Source organism: Urocitellus parryii, chromosome 6, assembly GCF_045843805.1.
Source record: "Urocitellus parryii isolate mUroPar1 chromosome 6, mUroPar1.hap1, whole genome shotgun sequence".
Classification (NCBI taxonomy): domain Eukaryota; kingdom Metazoa; phylum Chordata; class Mammalia; order Rodentia; family Sciuridae; genus Urocitellus; species Urocitellus parryii.
The window spans coordinates 53,396,820-53,420,630 of NC_135536.1; positions in this window are offsets into that span (position 1 = coordinate 53,396,820).

A 23,811-nucleotide genomic window follows, 5' to 3' on the forward strand; every position below is an offset into this window, starting at 1 on the left:
GGAAGATGTACCTCCCAGGGGGCACACGTCAATGACCCATCTCCTTTGGTCACTCTGTACTTGCCTACAGTTACCATGAAGTCATTCAAACTAGGATGAACTGATGGTTACACCTCTCACACCTCTGAATACTTCTACATTAACACAGGACCTTTTGGGGGACACCTCATATCCAAACCATAATAAGGGGGCATATATTTTATCTATCTATGGATCTATCTATCTATACTCTCTAAATAAATAAAAATGAGGATAGTGACTTTAACTTGCTTAATATTGTTTTCCCTCTTTATATCCTCTTATTTCTCCATGTCCTTCTCAAGTGGTATTTCTTCAATTGTAAAATATATGTACTAGATATCAAGGAAAAATTACTTTTATTTTTAAAAATATCCCTTTAAAAATGTTGGTAAAACATTAAAATCAACTCTTTGAGAAAAAAGACATTTTATCTTCTTTTTAAATACTATGACATTTTCCATTTTCATTTTAGAAGCATACTGTCTAAAACTGTAAATTTAATAGCATTATATCTGATTGCAAGTTCGACCCAATCCCGACAAATAAATTATTTTTAAATTGAGTGTATTTCATACTGATTGAAGAAATAAGAGAATATATTCCATGTAAATAGTAATAAACCTACAAACAATTATCTGAGAAAAGATAAATATAATGAAATTTATTAATAATCAAATAAAGGGTCTGCTTTGCACGGTATGTTTACTCTTTAGTTGCAACTTTTAATTTAAAAAATATATATTTAGAAAAAGCATTACACACTACTATTCTTTCTCTTTTTAAAAATATATTTATTAGTTATTGATGGACATTTATTTATTTGTTTTCTTATAGGTAGTGCTGAGAATCTAATGCCTCACACATAGAAGGCAAGCGCTCTACCACTGAGCCACCAGTATTCTTCTTTTGACACAAAATGATGACAATCGTGGTAATTTCTCTTCCACTTGTGTTAACATTCCTTTTTTTCTTGTGTAAGTCCTCTATTTGTTAGTTAAACTTGAGGTTAATTCTCTATGTCTATTTCTATCTTGCCTCATCAATTGTTACCATTTCTTGTTTACTAAAATAGATGACTCTTATCTTTCTCAAGCCCATTTATTTTATCTTTTTTACTATACAGCCAGGCTCTCAGGTTTTCTTATACTTATTTTATTACAGTTTTCTTATTACTGGATTTTTCTCACACTAGTGATGGATTGCCACTGGCCTTTTGTGTTTCAATTCTCTGCTATAATAAAAAGAAAATGGCTCTAAAAAAGCCACATTGGAGAGTGTTCAATAAGAAGATTAAGTCACAGTTCATACTCTTGGACTTTTATTTCCTGGGTAAAATAATACAACAAAATCTCATATTTATTAAAATAAATTATGACAATTGGATCACATTTACTCTTGATAAATTAGAAGGCAAGACAATTATGTAACAGAACTAAAAAGTTTATTTTTAAATAAAGCCATTAAATGCTGATATATTTTCATGTGATATTTATAAGTCCATTTCAGAAACTATTTTGAATCCCATTGTCATTTTTAATATTTCTCTCACATGTTTCTCTTGAGGAGGCAAAAATGCAAGATGACTATTTAACTGAAAATAGGGAGCTCAGATATTGCAGCTATACTTTCTTTGAGTATATAAGAATCAGGAGATGGTTACAGTGTTGGGGAATTAATGATGGGTTATCTTCAACCTTAAATATGATGAATTCTCTGCACCTGAAGAGAATACTTCTTAAAATGATTCTAATAAAAGGTGTCTAGTACATCACTATTCATCAGGGAAATGTAAATTGAAACCACAATGAGATATCCCCTCACACTTACTCTGAAGGATAGTATCAAAAAAGATAAGAAGTAGCAAGTGCTGACAATACTGTATGAAAAAGGGAATTCTTGTAAACAGTCGGTGAGGATATAAATGGCGACAGCTATTGTGGGTAACATTATGAAGATTCCTCAAAATTTTAAAAATAAAACTACCATATGACCCAATATTTTCTTCTATGTTAATTGCAGCATGTTGCAATAGCCAAGATGTAGAAACAACCTAGGAGTCTACCAACAAGTGAAAATGTGAGGTATATATATACACACACACACAGAGGAATATTATTCATCCTTCAAGAAGATGATTCTGCTATTAATGATAACAAGGAAAAACCTACAAGGTGTTGTACTAGGTGTAACAAGACACAGAAGGAAAATACTGTATGAGCTCACTTACATGGGAAATCTAAAATAATCAACTGATACAAAGAGAGTGGAAAACTGATTTCCAGAATGAGGAGGGAAGTAAGACGGGGTAAAGTTGATCAAAGGCTGCTGAGTTGCAGTTATGTACAATGAATAAGAACAGAGATCTAACGTGCAATCTAAGGACTAGAGTATATAATATTATATCATTCACTGAATATTTGCTAAGAGAGTACATCTTAGGTACTCTTACTCACATACAAATATAACTATGTGAGGTGATCAATATGTTAATTTAGCTGATTATAATAGTCAGCTCACTATGTTTATGTACAACAAAATATTATATTCTACACTTTACTATGTACAGATACTCCAATTTCCAATGGGTTCCTGATAATCTAACCTACTAAATATTATGAGTTAGTAGCATAGCCCAGTGTGGAGAATGGCTTCTTAACCTACATAATCACCTGGCTAAAAGGGATCTGTGGATTGCCTGTGCTGCCCAGTACTGTGAGAAAGCTGTACCACTTATCACTATTCCAAAATTAAAAATAAAAATGCAGAATTCAAAGTGCAACTTCCATTTATTTGTGTCACTTTTGTGCTATAATAAATATCATAAATTGAACCTTACTAGTTGGGGACTGTCCTTATAACAAAAAGCAAGCAAATAAAAGATGTTTGCCATGTCCACAATATACAATCTCCAGGGTCTACAATAGATGTAGTGAAAATCTTATTCCTACATATGAGAAGTTTACTACAAATGTGCTAAAAATATTTTCTATATGTCCTCATGTATGAGAGCATGTAATTATATATTTTTACTGTCTATGACTTCAGTTTTTACAAATTACCACATATATAGCTTCTTCACATCAGTACAAATTTATTATCCCATGATTCTGCAGGTTAGATTCTGACATGTACCTCATTACTTTTAAAATCTGGGCATTGGCAGAGCTTCATTGTTTTGGGAGGCTCTGGAGAGGAGAATCTGTTTTTGTCATCAAATTATTAGCTGAGTTCAGTTCCTTGTCATTGCAGAACCAAGGTCTCAGTTCCTGGCTGGCCATCAGCTGAGGGCATGGTCAGTTTCCAGCCAGAACTCACACTCTTTGGCTAATGCTTAATGATCTTTGTCTTCAAAACAAACAAATGTGGGTCAAGGCTTTCTTGTGTTTTGAACGTTTCCCTACAACTCATTCTATTTTCATGTATTTTCTGCCTTTGAGTCTTCCATTTCTAAGGGTGTGTATTATTCTATTGGGTCTATCAGATAATCCTCTTTTTAGGTTATAACATTAATTCAATCTGCAAAGTCCCTTTTATCATGTGAAATAACATATTCACTGACTCCAGGGAGTTGGATGTGGACATTGGTGGTGACAGGGAATGACTTGATTCTATATGCTCCCGGTCCCTAAAGACTCACATTGTATCACATGCAAAATACATTAATAGCAACCCAATGTTCTCAAAGTTAAAATATTGTATTACAGTATCAACTCATAATACAAATGGTCATTTAAATCTCATTAACTTTGAAATCTCAAACTTCATTATCTAAATTAGGTGTAGGCAAGGCCCTGGCTTAAACTATTCTGAGTAGAATCATCTATTGGGCTGCAAAACTAAAGAAACACGTTATTTGTTCCCAAAATAAAGTGGTAAAACAGGCACAGGAAAACAGTTAAAGGCACTCTGGTTTAAAACTTAAGATGATGGAAGGGGATTAAAAAGGAGCCACTAGTCTCGGGCTATTTTGAAGTCCAGTGGTGAATCTTTCATTGGGTTTTGGGACATGTGAATAACTCTTTATGGTTCTATGTTCCACACTGAGGTATTCTGCTCTGTTCTCAAAGTCATCTCTGTTTTGTTTGTTTTATTTTCCCTGAGATATCAGGTGTTTGCTGCTGAATAGCAGTATCAGCCTGCTTCCTACTGGAAGAGTTGGTGAGATCCAGGGACTTTTCCTCATTTTGTGCTGTCTCTGTCCCTTTGTTCTAGTTGTCAATGTTTCTGCTACTGTGTAAATCTCGGTAACCTTCTCTATCTTTTGGTATGTCATGGAGATGCATGACATCAAACAGAAACATCTTTCCTGTGGAATTCTATTGATATTTTGGCTTTCTCTGAAGTGACTGATGGATAATGCTCTCAAAATTCCTTGAGACCCATAGTTAGAAGAAATATGAGAGTCAAACTTAACCTAGCAGAGAGCCTTTCATATAACTCCATACTCTATATTTTCATCTTTCTGAGACACTAGAAAAAGTCATAGGGCCATATTTTTGACTTTTCCTCTATAATATATTGTCCTGACAGTCTTCTTTTAATTTTTCCATCACATTAGGCTGAAAATTTACAAAAATCATCAAATCTTGGCTACAGTTAGCTTAGTTATTTATTAATTTTGCTAATTTGTCATTCTTATTTAACATTTTATTAAAAGGAATCACTTGTTTTGCCCAAAAAGTTAAAAGAGTTTTATAGTTCTATTCTTGCATTGGAATACTTTTTAAATAATAAAATTATCTATGTTCACTTTGTGTGTGTGTGTGTGTGTGTGTGTGTGTGTGTGTATGCGTATGGGTGGTATTTCTAGGAAATGAAACAAAGGCCTTATGTGCGCTATGTAAATGCTCTACCACTGATCACTGAGATATAGTGCAGACCCTGTGCTTTCTTCTTTCACCATCAAAACTTGTAGGGAGAACAAACACATTTTGTGAATGGATGTAGTTTTATCAGTCTTAGCTATTACCAGCTTTATGCTGGAATTAAAATATTGTTATTTAAAGTTACTGAATACTTGAAATCAGCTGCTATTGCAATATAATGTAGCCTATGCTAAGTATAAGATAATAAATTTTAGTGAACATTTGTTGATTAGGAATGGATTGTAGTGGTGAAGAAATTAAAGTGATGTTCAGAAAAAGGAATATTAAGAACACAATTATTTTTATACAAACATAACTATGTAAGGAAAAAAGAAAATGATAACTAGGTCAAGAAAAGTCTACTTAATTATGGGTGATTATTTTATAGTAAGTATGCTGGGGAAGAAAAAGTTATTTTATAATAAGAATAGAATAATTTACAGGATAAAATACCTAGGGAGTTAAAAAAAAGGTTGGGCTTAAAAAAAATTTGCCTCAAGTAGCAGAGTAATTTAGTTTATTAATTAGATCAGAATGTAAGACTTTTTCTGGCTAGACTGGGCCAATTTATACAGCAAAGGGGTTTAATTTTTCTATTTTCAGGTAGTTAAAAACAATAATGGTCATATAACCACAAGCATACTTTTCTTTTGTCTGAATAGTCTCTTCTTGATCCTTTTCCAAAGACACAGTAAGAACAGCATTGACCAAAAACAAATTAAAATAGCAAGCTGTTTCAGAACAACCCTGTTCCAGTAGAACTGGCTCCAAGGTTCAAAGAGACTAAAGAAAAGAGGGAGACAGATCCAGAATTTCACACATTGCAATATATTGGAGACTTACTGACAGATTCATAACCTAGCTGGCAGTAAGACCAAGTGGATCTCCATGATTTGGGTCAGAAGGACAACAGATTTATAAAGCATTTGAAATAAAAATGACTTCATAGAAGCCAGAATATGCTTGGGTTATTTCAACCTAATATCAAAGACTTTAGGCAAGTCCCTAACACTAATGTTCTTAGGTTCCCGGTTGTAAAGCACCACACACCACTCTAGTGGTTTTGCTTATTTTCAGCAGGCTGGTTACTCAGGGCCAATGATGGTGTGACTACTCGAGATGGCTGTAGTCATGTCAAATGGAGTCCATCTACAAATACAGCACCATGTGGTTGCTTAGAGCTGAACCCTTCTTTCAGTTATCATTTCAATATAGATTGAAATTAACTCTATTTCATGGGATAAATTGATAATATAAAGTATATTCTTACTTAAGGTATATACTGTGTCCAGTTTCATACAAAGCATGGTTAAAAAACATGTTTTGAAATCCTACCTATTTAATATGCAGATTTTAAATTTGTACTCAATAAGGTTCATTGGTAACTAATACCTGATGTGAAAGCATGAATGGTTATACAGTGTATTCCTTTCTGTATTTATTGGAAAGTTCACACACACAGAAAAATCTAACATATTTAAAAGTTTAGAATTGCCAATAGGAAGTTTTCCTCTGTTCATCCAGTGATAGAAAATAACTGAATCAAGAGTATATTCTTGGCTTTTATTTCATAGGAGTTCAATTTTTTCTCATCATGAAGACCAAATATGTCTTTCTATTTCCACCCACAGAAAAAGCATCAGTTTTATACTTGCTTGCTAAGTTCTTTTTCTCAGTCTTCAAGCCTGGAGGAAACCTAATTAAAAGTGTTGGGTGTTACAAAATGATTTCTCTTTATTTAACCTTGTACGTTTCCCAGTGTTTTGAACATGCAAGAGTGTAGTGAAAGAACAAATATAATTCTGCCATTTGTTTTAGCTAGAATTCATTCTTCCTTTGCTGTCAGCGACTGAAAAAAATCAAGTTCATTCTTAGATATTTTTCCTATATACCTAACCCAAACCAGATACAACTATAAAGCTGAATATAATATGAAAAGCTGAATATTCTATATGAAATTATTTTTTATAAAATGATTCACCATTAATTTCTGCTACCTTGGTGATCTAGATGTAAGCTAATAATTTTAAAGTACAATAAAAAAAGAGAGAGAAAATTAGCCCTGCTTTTAATTTTTTGGAAATGCATGCCATAATCCATCATGGAAGAGTTTTGGGACCTTAATTGAGATAATTATGTGTTAAGAAATGATGTTGATAACAAAAGATGACAAATCTGCATAAAACTGGTATTCAGATAAAACTATTCAGCATCACTGTAGGTTGTAATTTTTAAAATAAAAAATCCCAACTATTCATTAAATCTTTGCTTTATGTGAAACACTGTATTAGACCTTTGTACAGAATTATTCATATCATCCTCACATTTCTATCAGATTTAGTTCAGTAGAAGGAATTTGGACATTGAGTAGGTTATATAAGTGTCATAAAGTAACATGCTTAAGAATTGATGCAATCTGTGGGGGAAACACTTATAATTATAGCTACTTTGGAGGCTGAGGCAAGAGGATTTTAAAATCGAGGCAAGCCTCAACAACTTAGCTAGACCCTGTCTCAAAATACAAATAAAAATAAAAAGATTGATGGTGCAGCCAATTTAGAAAGCAGTATGGAGATTCCTTGGAAAACTCAGAATGGAACCACCATTTGACCCAGCTATCCCTCTCCTGGGTCTATACCCAAAGGACTTAAAAACAGCATACTACAGGGACACAGCCACATCAATGTTTATTGCAGCACATTTCACAATATATAAATTGTGAAACTAATTAGATTCTCATCAGTAGATAAATGGATAAAGAAATGTGGTATATATACACAATGGAATATTACTCGGCAATAAAAGAGAATAAATTCATGGCATTTGCAGATAAATGGAAGGAGTTGGAGAAGATAATGCTAAGTGAAGTTAGTCAATCCAAAAAACAAAAACAAATGCCGAATGTTTTCTCTGATATAAGGAAGCTGATTCATAGTGGGGAGGGAAAAGAGGGAGGGGAAGGGAAAGGGCAAGAGGGTAAAAAAGATGATGGAATGAGATGGACATCATTACCCTAAGTACATGTATATGTGTGAATGTACTTTGTATACAACCAGAAATATGAAAAATTGTGCTCTATATGTGTGATATGAATTGTAATGCATTCTTCTATCATATATAACAAATTAGAATGAATTTTTTTTTTAAAATGAAGAATCAGTTGGAAAACACCAATTACTGAATAACTGATAGGACCTAGATTTAATCCTAAGGGTATTCACCTGAAGCCTGTTGCTCCAATAGAGATAAAAATAAAAAAAATACTCTTATTTATTAGATTCTCCTACTTTAGTGTGTGTGAGCAACATCTGGAACTTTCCATTTACACTTGTATTATTGTCCAGCACTATGAAGAAATACACCACATCTTATAAAAAAAAAAACAAAAAACAAAACAAAACAAAAAAAACAGAAAATTTAAGAAAAACCTCCATGAAATCATGTATCATGCAGGAAATTAATTTTAATTTATCTAGAAAGAGTTTATAAGTAGAAGACGTATTCCTTAAATTTGTGTCAAAATTGTGCTGCTCAATTTAGAGCCAATTTTGTTATGACATTTCCAATACTGTTAATTTGTGTGCTGTGTGATTATCTCAGGACGTCCTTGGACAATTCAGTGATGCATAAAACTTTCACTTATAATCTCAGAGCCTTAGGAAATAGAGTTAAGATTGTGTTGAGTCAGTTTGTCTTCTTTGGTCAATGATAATCCCTGTTTCAAACTTCTTGCTATCTTTTATTTGATGGTCAAAGAACATTGATTCTTTTTTAATGATTTGAATATTTCTTAATCCAGCAATAAATTCTAATTAATTAAAATACAGGTTTTTTGACTCAAGTCTTCATTTTTGTCTAAATATGTCAAACCGTCACTTCCTTAAGATTTAATTGTTGTCAGAAACCTTCTTGAAAATCTCCAAAGCCAATGTCCCATGTAGGGTGAAGATGATTGGGATGCTTCAGTGAAATTGTTTTCTTACCTCAGTAAAATCAATGGGATTATTTAACAGTAAAGTTAGGTAGATATGATTTATATTTAGAGACTATATGAGCATAGTTATCACAATAATAGTAATCAGTTTGACATGAAAGAATATGTGATGATATTTAACAAACTATAGGAAGCCTAAAAATGAAATAGGTAGATAGCCATTAGGGTGCTTACTTATTTACAGGCAGCAGAATCCCACCTTTGATGGAAAAATCCTATCTTAAGTTGCATATTGTAGTGGAGATGCACAGAGTTCAATACAGCTATTGGTTCACTGGACCCGTGTGGGGTTTACTAGTGTTGAGACCCCATCAATTGCCTAAACGCTATAAAGTTTATATTTGAATTAATTCTCCTGCTATTACCTTTGGTTCAGAGCCATAATCAAATAATTCACAAATATCTGAGAATTTTTTTTTTTTTATTTCTAAAGATCACACTAATGCTAAGAAGTAGCCACTTAAATCGGAGAATTTATTTACCACTGTGGTGAGAAATTTAGAGTTTAGGCAATAAATGGAATCTACAGAAAGTTGATTGACTCGTCACTTGGCCACTCAGAAGGCTGCCCAATTTAAAAGAAGCCCAAACCTGTGTTACAGGCTGTCTGTTCAATATGGAGAAAGAGAGGTCAGAAACAGAGGCAGAGACAGAGGGATGGAGACAGAGAGTTTCAAACACACACACATGTATGTGTAATTCAAAGTTTATTATTTATATGTCCATGCATAGTTGAATTACATTAATAGCTAGGGAATAGAGTGTAATATATAATTATGACTGATTGAAAAGATATTTGGTAATACAGTCAGGCTGAATATATATTTAACTTTCAAGAACTCCAGTAATACTCCTTCTGTCTAGCAAAATCATTGAGTGACACTAATTCAGGAAGCTGTGCAGTTGAAGGAGGAAAGCAACAAGACCATTTGAGACATTGTACAGCACCATCACAATGAAGGACCCCCAAATCCAGGGGTCTCTGCCACTCATAGAATAATGGCATTCTTCTCCAAATGAACAAAGACAGGCTTGGGGGGGAATCATATACAGTGACCATAGAAGCCAGAAGATTGTATCAGCCATACCAGGCATTATTTTTCATTTCATTAATTGACTTTTCAATATACATAAAAGGCATGTAAGTGAATTTATTGATTAAAAGTGGGAAAATGCTTTTCAGTATTTTTCCAATTGTAAATTATACTTTATATTTAACAAAACACATATCCTTGAAGAAAAAAAAAAACATATAAAGATGGGTATAATAATTTGTGATCTAAATCCAAAAAAAAAAAAAAAATAGATGCCAGGAGAATAAAGGCTAACAGTTCCTTCTTCCCTCGTGTTTAGTGATGAGGATTACCATCAATTCCTATATGTTAAAATACCATATCACACTAATTTACATTTTTCAATGCAAATGTTCATCTATTTCTCTCACAAAAGCTATTGGTTACACAATTTTAACTCAATTCTATATAAAAAAATGTTACCAAGATTTGCCTTTCAATTCATATATATTGACATAACTGTTATTTGAGGAACTTGGGGTAGAAATATATCAAATAGAAACTTTTTTCATCATAGATTAAGAAAGGCCAGAGTAAATGATATTTATTGTCCATTTTAATCTTATTTTGAACTTAATTAGGATAGCTTCATTCAGGAACAATGATCTGACATTAATCTTGTTTTCTGAATATAGATGAAATATGAACTTAATAAAAATTTTGTAAGCTATCATCTTTAATTCAACAAGATTCCTTACCCCTTACAGCTTTAGCTTTTCCCAGCAGCATAGTGGCACCAGGTATCATTTGTCTCTATAAAGCTATTTGAGAGTACAAGATTTTTTTTTTTTTGCATAAAGCTATGATTGAAAAATTTCATCTATTTTCTGGCTTATCTAGAAAGCTTCTCATAAAGTGTTACATATTAGAGTTTTAAATGTGTCATGTATACGTATAAAGAAGGACATTGAGGAATGATTTTAATTTTTTGTGCAAAGAGGATATACAATAAAGAATGTTACAATAAAGAATGTTACTTTCACTTGGATTTTTAAAATTATTTTATTAAATTGATGTTCTAAATTATTTAGATATTTCCACATTTTGTACAACTTTTCAGTCTTCTCTATTTGGATTATCTGAGTATAGATGGATACTGGCTACAGTACTTTTATTTCATTTTCCCCAATTCTGTTTCCCAAAATAGAAATGAGTAGCTGGGTTCCGAGAGAAATAAGCGAGTGTTTTTCATTTATGTACATGACAGATTGCTTAATTATTAAACATGCATATTTGATTGAAAATTTTTAGTTTTATCTTCCTATGATAAAGATCAGAAATCTTTGCTTCTTTATGACAACTTCTGTATGATTTGCTGTTATTGAAACCTAAAAGGACCCCCTCACAACCATGTAAATAAAGCTCTGGCTCATCTAGAGATTTCTTTTGATGTTTTTATCACTAGCAAAATCAATTTTCCACAGACAGACCAAGAAAAGTTTGCTGTTTTTTCTTTCTCTTAGAATAAATATTATAGAATTGACAAAGATGATTATCAGCATATTTTTCCTTTAAGTAAAAATGTTTTATTTTAATATATTTTATATTCAAAAGTTCTCAAGTATAAATTTATATCATTTGTCTTGTAATCTTGTTCATTAAGAGCTATAGATGGGGTACAGGAATGACTTTGAGGATAAAAGGAATTGAAGACAGGGCATTCTTCCAAGAAAAGCAGAGTGTTCATCAGAATTAACTTTTATGTTTAAGTAGCTGAAATGCTTTTGTATCATCAATGGAAATGTTTTATTAAAACAAAAAACACTAGAGGTTTTATAAATCATCTGAAGTGAAATTAAGGTGTTTCTCTAAAACATTTTTCTCATAAATATTATACTTTTTAACTGTGGATAGAGTTTTATTTCTCTGCTTTTCAACAAACATAGATTTTAGAAAACTTATATAATAATTTTTACTTTCACTTCTTTCCTTAATGTGCTTTGAAAAGTGAACTCTGGTCAGTTCTGATATAACCTGACCCACATTTACCCTTTTTTAGTATGGTCTAGCCAAATAAATTGGTTCCATGCCATCATAAATGGTTCAAATTGCTCCTGATAGATTTAAACAAACTGTTACACTTAGGGCAATTAAAATATGTATTTAAAATAATATGCATGTATAAAAGATTAGTCTTTTACCTAGATGAAAAGACTATTTAATGTTTTTCTGCTTAAAAAATAATTCATCTTGACAATTTTCATGCAAACCAAAAATGTAAAGAGGAATACAATTGCCTCAAAGATCTCATCACCGAAACTTGTATGTACATGACAGAGTGCTTAATTATTAAACATGAATATTTGATTGGAAACATGTGGATAACATGCACATGTAATATAATAACACTCAGCTAATAATGATTGTTGTTTTCAAAATATTTTTTAACTTATCCATTTATATGCTATAGACAATCTTCTGTGTTTTTGGTAATAGATATTCATCACAAATTTAAAGGTCTCCATAAAATTCAGGTGTAAGGCACACATTACACATTATTTTACTAATTTTCTACTTAATAGTATGTAGATTAACAACTTTATTCTGCAGCCTTGGTTTCATGTATTATAAGGTAAAACAACTGATCTCCTTAGCATTATGCTCAACATATAAATAACCTACTATAAGCAAAGCTATTCCATCTCTGTGTGTCTATTCTTATGGCCCCACTATGAAATCTTGAATATTATAGCCCATGATTTGTAAAATCTTGTGCTATCAATCCTCCAATATTGTTATCCACTTTTATTTTGCTTTTCAAAGTCCATTACATTTCCACATAAAATGTAGGATGAGCTTAGCCATTTCTTCTACAAATTCTGATAACATTTTGATGAAAATCACATTAAATCAACAGACTATTTTTGGAAGAAAGTTGATTTAACAAGAAGTATTTTCTAACAAAGACATGTAGTATTTCTCTTCATTTATCTAGTGTTTCTTTCTCTCAGGAATGTTTTATGGATTTTAACATAGATATCCTGTAGTCTGGTTGTTAAATTTATCCCTAAGATTTTGTGGTTTTGATACTATTAACAGTATTTTATAACACATTTCAATTTCTCATTGCTGGTTTATAGAAATACAATTGATATCTATATATGATATTTTCTCCTGTCTCCTCACTGAGCAGTTCTAGAAGGTATTTGTTGTTGATATTTCCTAAGTGCCCATACATACAATTATATTGTCTGTGAATATGAAAAATTTTACCTATTCTACTTGCCTTATTTATCTTTCTAGAAATTCCAGTGTAATAACAGAACAAAAACAACAGAAGAAGATAAGGAAAACTTTTCCGTATTCCAACATGAAATGCAATATTTTATAGATTGTTCTTAGATTCCCTTTATCAGATGATATTTTTCCATTCTCTTCCCACTTGGTTGAGGGCATTCATCATGAATGAAATTAGAATAGTGTCTTATTATAATTTCTATCAAGAATGGTATTGCCTTTTTTCTTTATTATGTTTTTAATTAACTTTGGTTTTAAAATTTATAAAAATTCAAAATAGTACATATTAATAAGCTAGCGTAAAGCTCTGATACATATATACTTTATCTAATGTTTAAATCACGTTAAACAGTCTATCTCCACAATCATGCAAAATATTGTATTCCAGCTTTTGAAATCTACAATTCTTCATTGTTATCTATAGTGACCTACTGCACAATTGCACAGCAAAACTTCTTGCTTCTGTCTCTCTTTAGTTTAATACTCATAGATCAACTTTTTATCCACCTTCCCTTCCCTCTTCACTCATCCTGGATTCTGGTAACCACCATTTTACTATCAGTTTGTATGAGATCAATATGTTTAGATTCCACATGAGTAAGATCATGCAGTACTTGTATTCCTCTGCCTGGTTTATTGCAAATGATAGGATGAAATTATTTTTATGGCATACTAATATTCCATTGTGTGCATATAACATGTTGTTTATCCATTTGTCAATCAACGAATATGTATGTTCTTTCCACTTCCTGGACTTTCATTTCCTTTGTGTATAAGCCCGGGGTGAGATCATTCAATCATATGGTAGTCCCCTCCTTGAGTTTTTGAGAAACTTTATACTATTTTACATAATTGCTGTGCTAATTTACAATGAAACCAAGAGCATGTAAGAGTTCCCTTTTCTCCACATCCCACTAGCACTTGCAATCTTTAGTCTTGTTGATAGTAGTCAACTTAATAGGGTGAGTTGATATTTTATTGCCCTTATTTTTTGATATTTGTATTTCCCTGATTATTAGAGATGTAGAGTTATTGTGTTTGTTTGTTTGTTTTCTTCCATGTACCTGCCGGCCATTGAAAAATGTTTTTCTTATTCTGTTGCTCACTTTTAATCAGTTACTTTTTTTTTGCTACTCAGTTTATTTTTAAATTTCTTATGTAGTCCAAATATTAATCCATTGTCATATTTATAAGATCAACTGTTTTCTCCCATATAACAGGCTTTCTTTTCGCTCTGTTGATTGTTTCCTTTTCTTTGTGGAAGTTTTGTAGTTTGGTGTGATATCATTTTTCTGTGTTTGCTTATTGGTTTTCCTGAAATTGCCAATACTACATCACTTCTTAAAATTTTTCTTAATGACTCTTTGTCTATAATATTTATTTCCTGTAAAAATCCTGTCGTAAAAGATGTTTACACCATATTAAGATTCTAAAAATGATTTAATATATCAAGTTAACTCATCAAACTCAAAAGAAAATGAATCACATGAATTAAAGGCCTATTTAATAATTTGCATAGGAAAGTATTTTCCCTTGATTTTAAAACAATGGTTACATTTTTAAATTAGATTTTATAGACATTCTATTTGAGACAGTAGCAAATATTTTTAATTCCTTCAGCACATTTTTCAATCATTAAAACAACTTTCTTTAATTATTATTTTTTACTTATTAATATGTTCATTATTAATGATTACCCGTGTACAGTAGAATTAGTGCTTAGTTTCTTTTAAGAACAAAAATAAAGAAGTGGAAAATGAAATAAAAAATAAGCCAAAACATTTCTTTTTATTAAAATTTTATTCATAAAGTGACATATAATTCTTTAAAGTTCTTTGAGAAAAAAGCATTTATATTTTTAAAGTTTGAAGTAAACCTTTTTTTCTTATAGATTTTTCTGCTCGTAGGTATTCACTCCTCTCTATAAAGACAAATGGTTTCTTAATGGTTTTGAATCCAAATGAATGACTTGTATTGCAATCATCGCCTCATAAAGAAAAGTCAGGTATCCTACAAAGAGATAAAGTTATTATACAACTAGAAATAAGAATTTTTTGCACATAATTAATCTTGCTATTTAATCACCTATACCATGAGGAGATGAACAATTACTCCATGTGAAAGAGCAGAGCAAAGCAGAAAAGAGATATACAATTATCACTTAATTCTAAAACTAAAATGAATAAGAAGAGGACTATGATTAACAAGCACCATCAAGTTGACATTTTTATACTACTTATGAGTCTCTAGACATCAATATAATTGTTTTTTGTGCTTAAAGTTATTGGAAAAAAAATAGAAACTAAAGAGTGGAGCCAAAGACCTATAATGACTTTTGGAGTTTTGTTGTCCTCTGATTTGAGAAATGAAGCACAAACACAGTATATAAAAATTGTTAGTGTAGGGAAATATGAATAAGATTATGCAGTTGTTTTATTCATTGAAAAGATATGTATTGATCATGGATTCATTGTTAGACACTGTGCAAGCTCTTGTGAGATAAAGATTAATTTCTTTTCTTCATAAATGTGACACATTAAAATATGAATTACAATTGTATCTTATAAATGCTATCATAAGAAAGTTGACAAAAGGCTTTTTAATTAGTGAAGGTGACCGTGCTAGAAAAAACAATTATGATGGGTATTTAAACAGTAATAGAAGAATGTACAATTTTAAATAATTAAATTAGGAGTGATGGATGTTAGAAATAACAAAAGCAAACTAGGGATAATAAATTAGGGTCAGATTATAAATCATCTAAAATCTGTGTTTTGGGTTTTGTTTTAGTCAGATTTTGGATCACTGTGACCAGAATACCAGGCAAGAATAATTTAGTCAAGGGAACATTTATTTGGGGCTCAAACATTCAGAGGTCTTAGTCCAACAGATGGTGAACTTCAGTGCTCTGGGCCCAAAGCCAGGCAGCACATCATAGAGAAGGAGCCACCAGAGAAAATCTGCTCAGCTCAAGGTGGAGAGGGGAAACAGGCTACAGGGAAGATGCACCACTTGTATGCAGGCCTGCAGTGACCCACTTTCCCCAGCTACAACCTACCTCCCTAGAGTTACCACCCAGTCAGTCCATTTAGACTAGGATGGACTGATTAGGTTACAGCTCTCGTACTCTAATCATTTTACCTCTAAATGTTCCTGCATTAACAGGAGCTTTTGAGGGACACTTTATATCCAAACCCTAACAAGTTTTATTTTTCTTTGTTTGTTTGTAGGTATTACCATTGACAATTCAATTTCTGGTGTTTCTATTATTTTTCAGAAGAGATGAAGAGAATAATACACTCCTGCTCTGTTCTTCAACTGGTGCTCTCCCTTGACTATTTATACAACAACCAACAATAAAACTTCAACAAAGTAGGTAACAACCATCTTAATGACCTAAAATAATACTAATTTTATGTTGATAATATTGGGTATTTCAACATCTTTTTTTCCTCTTGAACACTAATAAAGGCATTTGAATTTCGATTCAAGTATTATATATACGTGAAACATTAGAACTTCATAATGTTGTGGTACTTTCAAGATGGGAAATATCAAGATAACTGTGACAGTCAATGCCATTTAAATCAAATCTTTTGTCTATGATAAAGACAAACTTCATGCTACTTTCCATTGCTACAACCAGAAGTTTTCTTCTTAACATCTCAGCATGCCCAGTTCTTGAGAAAACTCCACCCTCCTCTTACATCTTATCTCATGCCTAATTTTATTGGCAATGCTATTTGTGGTGTGTATGAATATGTTGCTTAAATGCATTCAATAGTTTGAGTTAACATTCTTTAAATGCTTTCACATGAAACAAACTTAGGTTTCTGAAGATTTGCCTAAACCATATTGGAATAATAGTATGTAGTTTAAGGTAGATAATAATTATTTAAGTGCATTATAATTTCTTCTTGTCTATAAATCCATAATTTTGAAGTACTTAAAATTAAATGTTTCTCAACACCATCATATTGTTTTATTCTTAATAGTACTCCAGACTCAGATAAAAATAATCTAATAAAAATTTATTTTCTATTGTCTCCAAATGCCATTTCAGAGAATCATACAATGTAAACGTGCTGTATTTTCTAATTTCATCAATATTCCTATAGAGACACTAGCAACTGTTCACCCAAGACTAAATGAAGTTAACAAAGTACTTCATAATACAAAGCCGATTTCTTTAGTACCAGGAATATTTCTCTTTTTTTCCTTTATGTTTCATACTGATCATGTTGACAATCTATTCCATTTTGAGATTTTGCTCAACAACTTAAAATTCACATTGGTCCTATTTCATTGAAGTTTTTTAAATCATCATCCTTGATTGAATCAAAAGATGCAATGGCCCTGGCGAAGCCTTTGTCTTCCTAAAACTTTCCCGAGAATTTTCTGTTGAATTGCTGCTCCTTTTCTAGAAAACCTGTACCTGAGGCATTCTCACTGTTCTTTCATTAAATTTTCTTCTTTATTTTCAGCTGACTCTGCTATCCACCACCACTACCTTTTAAATGTTGACTTTTGAAAGGTTTAATCCTTGTTCCTTTTTCCTTCTGCAATAGATTCACAGCTTACTTTTAAAATCTTCATTTTATCTGAGAACTCTAATATTTGCTAATTTTATTTTTGTAACTGTTTATTTGGTCAACAATTAATATTTATTTACCCATTTTCCATTTGTTTGTGATATTTTATTTCTTGTGCATCCATTTAATGTGTCTCTGTGTGTGTGTGTGTGTGTGTGTGTGTGTGTGTATACATAGGTCTATCTCTCTACTAGAAAGCAATACTTTGAGATCAGTGTATTTTTAATATTCTTTCCTGTACACTTCCAGAAAAGAGTTTCTTATTTTTAGGTACTTAAAAATACCTGCTCTTAAATCTCTTTAAAATAGTATGTATTAAATTTATTTGTACTAACCTTATTTTAAATAGAACACAAAATGGCAAGATATGATTATATTTTTAAAAACATGATATTAAATTTGCTTTCAAATGGAAAGTTTTCTTTTATTCAAATGTGTATCTCAAAATACACTGATCAATTGAAATTTTGAGACATGAACAATAATAATAAACAAGAAAATTCATTTCAACATATTATTATAAGCACATATGAAAATAGGTTTATCAACTTGTGTGAAATAAGTAACACTCAGACATCATTATGTATATTATGTATATTATTTTTATTATTTAATTTTTATTCTTTTATTGATTTTTTTATCATCTTGGAGATAAAATCAGACATGGTAGGGAAATACACTGACACTGAGGTATACTCCTATCACAAATTATTTTCTTTTTAATGATTTTAATGGGAAGTATGTAAAGAAAATATTTTACCCTACTTATGAATTTTGAATAATTAACTGTTATATGTTTTTATATATTCTTTAATAAAGTGTCTTAAAATTTATTATAGTCAGCATTTTTCCAAACATGTTTAATACCACAAAATACTGTTTTCACTGGTCATTTGATTTATCAGTGAAATGATGTTCTGCAAATGATATTGGACATGGTAAAATTTACATAAAAAATCCCAATTCACTGTATATTTAACAATATATCTATTTCACATATATTGTATTAAAAATGCATAAATTATATTGTATGCAAATACTGATAACAAAATAAATTCTTCTCACAGGGCCAGTGAATTAAATATATAAAATTAAATATATAAATATATAAAATTCCTTTGAACAAAGGCTTTATTAATGCATAAAATTTTCTACGTTTTAAAGATTTTTTTTAAGAAGGTATGCAAGTTACATTTCTGCCCTCATTATTCTTATACTTTCTGTCAGCTTCCACCTCAGTCATTATCACTTTTGATGGTGCCAGCACTTATCCTCACACCCTACATCCAGGCATAATAAATAGTTTCCTTAAGGCCAATTAAGAGCATGTAGTAATAATCCATAAATGGAGCAACCTCATTCCTTTAGAATCTATATTTGACGTGTATCTGTAATGAGACCAGGAATTTAGGTCATTTGTATATGAATAATGAGGCAATAGAATCTCTGCTTCAATGCACATTAGATAATGTCTCTTTATAAGAAATGCTGAATGTTCAAAATTTGATGCATTAAAGATATCAATTAGCTCCCCAAAACTGTATCCCCACCTCTTCTCCCGCCTGGTGTTTTAATTTCTGATGAATCTCTAGGCACAGTCCACTGGGTAGAATAAAAGCAGTCTTCTGACAAATCCATTCACATAGCAGTGACACAAGACTGAAATTATCCAGGTAATACATTCCAAAGAAAATTAATCCAGAAACGTGAACACTAATGATTATAAAATTAATTCCTTCAATTAAAAATAAATACACTGCAGGAACACTTAATAACATGAATACTAGATAAAATTATTTTACAATCCAATTAAATCTCAACAAGATATGCTTAGGCTATTTGGTGTTTATTAAATTATCTTTGAAACTGTTATGCAAATATGAACCAGACCTGAATACAGTATGTTAATTCTGAGTTATATCTACATGAAACATTTGTAATACTCTAATTAAACCAAATTGAACTTTTGTTTGGTCTCTTGTAGCTGTATAAAAATGAATTTGAAGGGTTAATTGTTCAATTTTTTTGTGTATGAATAAAACTTTCTAAAGCGTGGAAACTTTTAATTTTTTAATTCATTTGCATTAGCTATTTCTCTGCATTTCAAATACATTTTAGGGAATCCAGCACTTTAAAATTGAAATAGTGTGGGTAGCACAAAGACAAGAGTACCCAGGGCCCCAGGTTGACGTCCTTGGTATCCAGAGCAAAGAATTGAGAGTGATGTGAAAGGTGGCAGGCCAGATAGAGTTTTATCTGGAAGTGGACATAACATTAAGGGAGCAGAGTGAGCTGAAACCTGGGTCTACACAGTGGAGCTTGCTTTCACTGGGCTTTGCTAGTTTTCTCTACTTCTCTCCTAGATGGCCTTGGAGTTGATTGATTCCTTGATAGACAGCTGAATCTTAGATCATTTCTTTTTTTATTTTCTATGAATAGGTTACTATTTCTCCCACAAAATGCACTGAAGGGGAGCAAACTGCAATGCTAGTGGTATGTTAAATATCAAGAAGTTTTTTTTTAGGTCAGTCCCTTGAGCTATTGCACATGCTCAATCCTGGGGACTTTTCCTATGTGGTTCTGAATTTCCCTTCTGGTTCTCTAGCTTTCTCACTTTAATGGCAAGATGGCCCAGTTTCCCTCATAGGAAGGGATTTCAGGTGGAGTATTGTGAAGGCTCTGGGTGGAGCTGAAAACCCTAAAGAGGGGTCCTGTCACGAACCATCCGTGTGCGGTGTGTGTGAGCTATGTGCATTGGAGCTATATCAGGGGACATGCCTGGCACTGATCACTGATTGGGCTGTGCCATGTAAGTATGCCTCTCCTCTGGCTCTGCCTATGTTCCCACATAGTACCTGAAATGGGTGTGACTTGCCAAGATGCCAATCACTCTGATGACCACAAGACATCATGATGCAAGACTCCACCTTTGAAATCTTATCCCTTGCCTTATTTGGTGAAGAACATTCCATCAAATCTCCTTTGTGAGTCCCTTCTATAAAAATAAAGAAATTCTGGGTGCACACTCTCTTTCCCAGGTGACCCTTAAGGTTGCAGACCCGTCCTACCCTTAATCTGAGAAACTCATGTCTGTGTGTTGAGTGATGTCTTCACTGTTTCCTTATCTTAATGTTGCAGTCAGCTGTTTTGAACCAAGCTCATCTCCTTGGCATGCGCAGCTGGGGGAGAAGGTCCCATCCCAAAGCCCTACTCTTACATTCTGACCTAATTTTACTCTCACTCTAAAAAAGCAGTTTCCAATTGTCTGTTACATAAATCAGTACATTCATATACACACGTATATGCACAAACACACTTGTGTGATTTAAAATGTGAATTTTTAAATAGTTTGTAAATATCATTTCTGACAAAGTCTGTAAAGAGGATGACCAGAACTTTATCGGCTGAATATGAACGTGTTATGGTTTGGATATGAGATGCCTCCCCCAAAGTTCTTGTGTTAATTTAGTAATGTTTAGAGGTAAAACGATCAGATTATGAGAACTGTAACCTAATCAGGCCATCCTATGCCATAGTCCAGCTGGGCTGCCTAAGTCCAGCTGGGCAAAATAACCCAGAGGTGACAAGTAACTTGAAGGTTGAAGCAGGAACTACTTTATTGCGAGTGAACTCAGCAGGAACTGAGAACTCAAAGTAGCAGGCACCCAAGGTAGGAGGAGCCGCTTCTCTGCCGGACTGGACTGCAGAGGTATATATACCCAACTAATTACATACAGCTTAACTTAATTGACTTCATCTAGACACAGCAGTCAGTCATTAAGGAATTCTCATCATCTTAATGGCTCGCTGGCATTGGCTCACAAACCACTCCTCCTGGCATACTGCCAGGCACCATCTTAACTCCGTCATGGCCCTCAACAATCCTAGATTGCATGAACTGACTGGATGGTAAGTGTAGGCAAGTGGGGTTGGTTGGAGAAGATGCATCACTGGGGACATGCTCTGGAAGGGTGAATCCTCCCTGTGGCTTTTTCCCCTCCCAGAGCCACTCCCTTCTCCTTTTGATCTGAGAATTAGCTGAGTTGAGCTTAATTTTGGAGCCAGAGCAATAGAATCAGTTCTCAGTGGAATGAGACCTATGAATATGAGCCCCAAATAAACTTTTCCTCCTATAAGTTATTCTTGTCAGGTATTTTGGTCACAGTCATGAAAAAGCTGACTAAGACAGAGTCAGAGAATGGACAAAGAATAAATAATTCCCTTGATTCTTTATGTTTGCTTTTATATTCAGACTTTTATTCTCAGTTCTATATACTCTGTCGTAGTATATAAACGTATTTATTATTCTGTGAACAGCATTCATGTACTTGTGTTTTACTCCTAAATATCTGTGACAGTTATCATCAGAGACAACCTGTTAATTCTATTACATTCTGGGTTATTGTTTCTAGAATGTCATTTTGGCCTGAGGATTATGGGAACAACGTAACTACTTAACTACATCTCACAATTAATGATTCAATGTTTTTGACATTCTTACAGACTGAGATTCACTTTATTTTCATTTGTATTTTAATAAGTTTCATTGTGTATATTTAGAGCATACAGCATGCATTGAGTTAAATATAAATAGTAAAATATTTACTATAGTGAAGCAAATTAATGTATCCATCATCTCACGGAGTTATCTTTTTTTATGTGTGACAAGGGCAGCTATAATCTAAAAACTTAGCAAAAGAAGCAGATATATAGAATGAACTAATCTGAGATCTGCTGTACAGCATGAAATCTGTAGTTACTAATAGTTTATTGAATTTGAGAAGCAAAGTGGGAAACATCTACTCACCCAGATCTTTATGTTTTATATTAGTCAGTTTTGTCACTATAATGAAATATCTGAGATAAATTTTAAAGTTCTGGAAGTTTAAGTTCATGATTAATTGCCTCTATCCTGTGTTGACACAGCACATCGTGGCAGAAGAACATGGAGAGGCAAAATTGCTTATTTCATAGCAAGCAAGCAAAATAATAATAAAAATCGGGGCGGGGGGCGAAGATCCCACTATCGCCTTCAAGGGCAAATCCCCAGTGACCTGCAGACCTGTTACTAAGATAAAGCCCTTAAACATGTACCACCTCCTCCTAGTACCACCTCTTCACCCAGAGGACCTAGCCTTTAACACATGGATCCTTGGGGGATATTCAGCATTACAACTACAGCATTTTATTTATGTTTTCAATTGATGTGAATGTCAGAATATATTCATTTAAAACATCTTAGTCAATCATTCAAGCCATAAAACTTAATTTCCAAAGAACTGATTAATAATGTAATTTTTGTTTTTGGCTTCTAGTGGCTTCTACTCAAGGACTATTATGATTTTTTTTTTTTCATTTTAAGAAACTACAGAGCTGGGAATAGTGGCACATGCCTCTAATTCCAGCAACTCAGGAGGTTGAGGCAGGAGAACCACAAGTTGGAAGCCAACCTCAATAACTTAGCAAGAACTTAAGCAACTTAGTGTACCCTTTTCTCAAATTAAAATATAAAAACAGTGAGGATGTGGTTCAGGGGTGAAATGTCCCTGGGTTCAATAACTAGTACGAAAAAAGAAAAAGAAAGAAGAAAAAGAAAAGAAAAGAAAACTACAGAAATAAGTCTGACTTAAAGTAATTCAACCACTTGACAAAATGTGTAGCAACCGTATGCATGGCTGTAGCCACAAAATTTCATCCTCAAATTTAAAACAAAATAAACTGTTGGGTTTGGGTGTGTGCATGCGTTTATTCATTTTAAACATTAATCTCCATAAGAACAGCAAGGCCAACAAATGCTTAACTAAGTTTTTCAGACTGAAACAAAATATTACCAATATGTACCCCAGACCTGCATAAGGAATAAAGAAAAGAGATTATGTATAGGATCATTTAAAAATTGTGTATCTTTTTATTTGTTTAAAAAACATCCAGTATTCAAAAATAATAACAGTATTTATATACTTATAACATAAAAATAGAATATTAACATTGCAAGAAGTAAAGGAATTCTATGAACCTAAGTTTTTTAT